Below are 5,943 nucleotides of genomic sequence, written 5' to 3'. Positions count from 1 at the left end.
CAGACTAATGTCCATGAGACAGTCCCAGACTTTATGCTTAGGGAGAAAAAAAAACAATGGGTATGTCGGTGCTTTTGGTCTTATTTAATCCCTTTCATTTTTTTTTCCCCGAAAGTCGCTGATTTCAGTTAACAATTTCAATTAGTAGATTTGACTCTGAGTCAATATTAACAATGTACGAGTCAGTGACTGAGTTGCTCTGGTCTGTGGCAAGCTGCGTCTTGGCCCGCGCGAGTTAAACGACACTGTAAATCCTGAGTAAATGACAACGCCATGCATTTCAGTGGTTTCATACTATGAGACAGCCAGATCCTCCAGAAAATGTGTGTGGATGTTCTTAACCATCTGCTCATATTTCATTACATTTAATGCCTTAGAGACTTCATTGGGATAAATGCTGCCGTCAGGGCATATCAAACCCTAGGCAGTGAAAGCCTCCCTTTTTTTTTTTTTTTCGAGAGGAGTCAGCTACAGCGATGACGAAAAAGAGCGATGAGTGAAAAGTTTGCGCGTCAAAGTCACAAAAGGCTAGTCATGAAGCGTGGGAGCCATTACCCGAACACGGCGTATCAAGATTTGGAAAATTCTGCGCAACCGGCGGACGCGGGGGCCGCGGCATAGGAGAGGAAATGGAGGTAATTTATTTCGTCTCGTATCCGCGGCCAACGAGATATTACCCTGTCGCCACGTCCCAAAGGCTAGTGTATTTGTTTGCCGTGACCTAAGCAGAATGCTTACGGGTAGCTGAAGGAACCGTTTGAGGTTTTGGAGACAACCTCTAATGAAACGTCTGTCACAATAACTTGAAGTAATAAATGAACTGATCTGATTCCACTTGAGTCTTATTAGTACTAAGTAACTGAGGTACTTTAATGTTGTTCGTGTTCCAAGTTGGCAGCGCGGGACTGGAGACATCAATGGCCAACTGTTCTCCCTCACGTCTCCCCCGCTGGAGGAGATGCTGAGGGATGTCTTCCTTCTTTCGCCCATCTTTCAGATGGAGCTCTGTGAAATGGATCAAGGTGACAGAGAACAGAAGGATGGACCGTACAGGGTCAGAGGTCAGAGGAGGCATGGCGCAGCAGTCACACGATGTCAAAATGTGTCAATAAACAAAAGCAGATCTGTTCCTTCTCAATCTGCTTGTGTGTGTGTGTGTGTGTGTGTGTGTTTATGAACCTTTGGCTGAAAAAAAAAAGAGATTAATTCCTAACTTGCTGAAGGAAGTGGCAAACATTTCAGTTGTTATTGCATTTTAATTTTGCAGCACATCTCAGAACAGCATTCCAGTGGCTCGTTTTTTTTGGGAAGGATTTGCATGAAGCGGAGGGAACTTTTTTTTCCCCCTAAGTTTGAATGGTTACGCTCTAAGCATTCAAGCAAAAAGTGAAAAAATGAGAAAATGGTTTTGGGTTAACCAGGGCATGGCATGACTGCAGTGAGAGGAAATCTGGCTGCCTGCCGTCTGTTCCTTTTCCAAATGTGAAAATTCTCACACGCTAACATTCTTTTTACGTCTAAGGATATGTAACATACATTTATAGCAAATCCCAGACTGATGTAGGAAGCATGAATGCACTGCAATTCTGCATCATCTGCAATTCACCATTAAATCTTGCCTTGGCCTGAGTTTATAGAAATGCTCAAAATAATTCAGTGTCTTAAACAGTATAAAAGAATCACATGACCTCAATGAACCCCTGATATAGTGAACCAATTTGAAAAAGAGAGAAGAAGAAGAAGAAGAAGAAGAAGGAGGAGGAGGAGGAGGAGGAGGAAAAGAAGAAGAAGAAGAAGAAGGAGGAGGAGGAGGAGAAAAATTGGGGCAAATTGTTATATCTGATAATCTTAACTAAATGTTAAGCCCTACTGAGCAATAAAATGAACTTGAACTTCTAGCTAAGGGGCTCACATGGAGAAATATGAGGTTACTCAGATTCAAAAGCGGCAGTTTGCCTAGAGGCCAAAGAATTTGGATTAAGGTTGAACATGGAGCTCTGGGGCCCACAGCAAATGATGGCAAGCATCCAATCTGAATGCCATATCATTGCCTAGTGTACTGTATAACCCTAACTGCTTTTGCCATTGTTTCTTTGGTTTGATTGGAGGAACTGATATGATGGCACCATTTCTTTTTTATGTTCTCTTCTCTCACCCTCTGGAGCTCCATCTTATCCCAACATGCCTCTTCCTGCTTCCTACAAGTTAAATGCAAACTAGCTGACTAACATCTCTTCCAATAAAAAAAAAACAAAAAAAACCAGAAAGGTATTTCGTAACACTAGTATATCTATCTTCTCCTCTTATCTTCTTAAACATGTATGCAAAAAACCAGGTGACAAGTCATTTGAATTCCTGCTTGTGTTATCTTGCCATGCAAGAGTAGGACAATGATACATTTCTAGGCTTTGTTTTTCCACCTGTGTTTTTCTAAAAGGATGTCACGTGCGAAGCTAAAGCAATCATGCTAAGTGTGGTGTGCAAACATTAACCTTGCTTTCAAGTCAATGCTCCTCTGGGTCACAGAGAGAGGAATGTTTCTGTCTCTGTCAGCAGGTTTTGTCATTTGCTCTCCTTCGCTTTTATGATTCGTCCGCCCGCTTTCCACACGCTAGTTCTGTGCGTGACGAGCTAAAGCCGGAGCCTCGGTGGACACTCTCCACCAGAATGCATGCGTTTGTCATTTGCAGGCCAGGTCCTCCCGCGGCACGCTCGTTAGCCTCAAGGTTAGAGGAGAAGACCGCGATACCCCATTCAGGTCAAATTACGAGAGGGAAGAGATATCGTAATAATGTCTACCATATGAAGTTATGAAGAACAACATGTGTGGCTGCTCAAGGCCTCCAGACTAAGAAGAGGATATGCTATAGATAAATGAAGGCCTTTTGGGCTAAGGCACCCATACAGTGAGAGAGGGAGAGAGAGAGAGAGAGAGAGAGAGAGAGAGAGAGAGAGAAAGAGAGAGAGAGAGAGCGCATAAGGATGAGAGTTTTCATATGGACTAGTCTTATATTCCTGGGAATGTTGGTTTGGAGCCTATGCTTTGGCTGGGAACTTAACTGTCTAGTCTACACAGACAACAATTCAGACCACCCAAACTGGTTCCCACTCAAACGGTTGGCCGGAGCACTATAAAACTATAAAAGTGACTCCATTGGGCAGAACTTGGGAAATAAGTGAAGACGTAACTGCCCAGTGCGTAGAACAGGCAATGCCTAGTCCCTCCTCAAAGCTTCACAGATCTTTGGCTTTAGTTACTGTGTTTTTGCCACGGATTGGGGGACGTTCTCTTCAGTTCAATTATTTGGGGCAAGGGTGTGACTTTTACTCAGCAGAACTTTTGCGTGTGACTTGATGAGATAGTTTTTCCTCCCTAAAGTTTGTATCGCAAGTGCCGCCCCTAAGCCTTTTACAGCTCCCTGTTGTGAACGATGTTTCAACACATTTTTTCTGACATAGAGAAAATAAATTGCCTGTTTTATTAATAGCAGGCTTGTCCTTTCTAGCAACATGTCTTATGTGACTCACCGTTCAGGGCTAACTGTCCAGTCCAAAAAAATGGAACATGTCTCTAGAATTTTATCTCTTGGTGGTTTGTGGTTTGACATATCGAGTTTGAATGTATGACGAGTCAAGATTTCAGTTTGGGTCTTCTTATACTCCACACTAAGATGTGGTCTGATTCACAGCCATGTGTTGGATGCGAAGCAAACTTTACTCTCACGTGTCGTGTGTTCCACCATCTGTCTGTTGTTAATTGTACTCTACATTACGAAATTCACATGTGAAATTCATAGTTGGAGGTCATCAGACTGACAGGTATATCTTAATTATCGGGCAGGCCCACAACTAACTTCAACATTCTTACCAGGAATGCAAACACATCAGCCATATTCAGTTTAAAGGAGATGAGTATGCATTTGACATGTTTTAAAATTAATACATAACTGTGTGTAACTACCCTAAAACTTCAAACTGCTTGGCCAACGCATGATGTATTGGAGAGAGGAAAAGTGTATTAAAAAAGTTACTCCGATGAGTACACATACAAACACGGTCCAGACAAACCAAAGCTAGCTTTAAGCTCCACATTCCTTTGTTTAACTCTGTCACATCAAGAAATCCATCAATGCCAGATTAACACTTTACAGTTGGCAGTTGGGTCAAAAGTCTATCGTAATCCACAGAAAAGTTGTGATTTTTGGGTATGTTCAACACAAAGGATTAAATTTACGTGAATAATCAAAAGGGAGGGGGGGGGGAGTCAGAGAGCAGAGAATCCTATTTTCTTTATGACAAACTCATCTGTGGCAGTGTGGTCTTGACTCAGAAATCCTGGGCACTTTGACTTGGCCTGTCTGCAACAACAAGACCAGGAGGGACTGTCCAACCTTAGGCAATAGGTGAAAAACTATCCACTTTCTCATTCTCCCCCTTTCTGAAACGAATGATGGAGCAGGAAGCTAAGGGCAGATGAGGTATCTGACTTGGGTGAATGAGTTAAACCAAATGCTATTCATGCCAGTGTGCAGTGTTTTCTCTCCCTTGAGGATAATCAAATTGTCTCAAATCCAATAAAGGGTGACATAACATCCGCATCTGCTGAGAACGGATTTAACTCTGCTCTGCCTCGAAAAGCTTAAACTGTTTCAATTAACTGACAACTAGTAAACAGAGTTTTAAAAAAAATGTTTCAACTGTGGTAATATGTGTGGTAATATGTCACTTTACTTTTCCCTACTTCCATGGAAAAATCGGAGTTGGTTTCTAACTGGCAATGAGAAGATCAGGAAGTCAGTTAAGGGAAGTGACAGTTACAGTAAAACCCTTTATTAGTAGGAATGTAAAATAATACTGTGTGTTAGCCACACAATGGTTGGCCACTGCAACACTAGAAGAGAGCGGCAATGGAAACATCACATACCTCTGTTACGTAATACAAATGAAACAATAGTATTTTGACTGTCAACAGTCTTTGTAGATGCACTTCATCTAAATCTCCATCTGAGATTACTTGGAGACTCGATTTGTCACGTATAAAACTCTGTAAGCTACTTGGAGGAATTTTAAATAGTGATTGCTACCGAAAGCTTTTCTGTGGAGGCACAAGTGATCGGGAAGACGGAATGTTTTACCAGCAGCTGGAATCCAATAGTATACACAAACATGTACCTTTGTGTGTTTAGTGTGGGTGTTGATGCTGACAAGACAGAGGGAAGGATCATTAAGTTTCGGACCCAGAACTCCAAAAACAATTTCCCCTCATCAGCAAAAAACCGAGGGAGGCTCTTACGCAGCAGATGAACATGCTTGTTATTCTTCAATTAAAACTTAAGGCTGTGAGGCTGAGGAGTGTCGTTCTGCTGATACTGGGAGTTAGCACACTCTTCCTACTCAGGTTACCTCACTAATACAGAGCTTCCCAGTGTTCTAATGTCCATGATCAACCACTCTCTCTCTCTCTGTCTGTCTTTCTCTCTCTCTCATTGTGATATGATGGGTTTCCCAGCCTTGTCTTGATCTGCTAGTGCACATGTTATCATTGTGACTCCCTAGGACGTGGGGCCCAGACTAAATATTTTCGCAGAAAGCATGTGAGAAGTCTTACGGGCTTCCAACAGGCCCGTAGGATTAAGGACAAGGGCTTGTTGAGGGGGGGGGGGGGCGCGGTAGGGTAGGGTGGGGATGGGGGGGGTGCTAATGGTTAATGTGTTGGTATGGCTTCAACAGCAGAGTGAAGTCTGTGCTTGTGTTTTGGTGTTGCAAAAAAAAAACCCAAAACAAAACTCCAAAACAGTTTTGCGAAAAGTCTTTTCAAATTCAAACACAGAGTGAATTTACCGTTGACAAACGCGCGTTACCAAGTTACGGCTACACAAATAAACATTGGGGAATAAGAAGGGATTTTATCCAACAGCGCTGTTTGCTTAGTTTCCCAAACTA

This window comes from Chanos chanos, chromosome 9 (genome assembly GCF_902362185.1).
Source record: "Chanos chanos chromosome 9, fChaCha1.1, whole genome shotgun sequence".
Taxonomy (NCBI): domain Eukaryota; kingdom Metazoa; phylum Chordata; class Actinopteri; order Gonorynchiformes; family Chanidae; genus Chanos; species Chanos chanos.
This window is presented reverse-complemented; position numbering follows the sequence as displayed.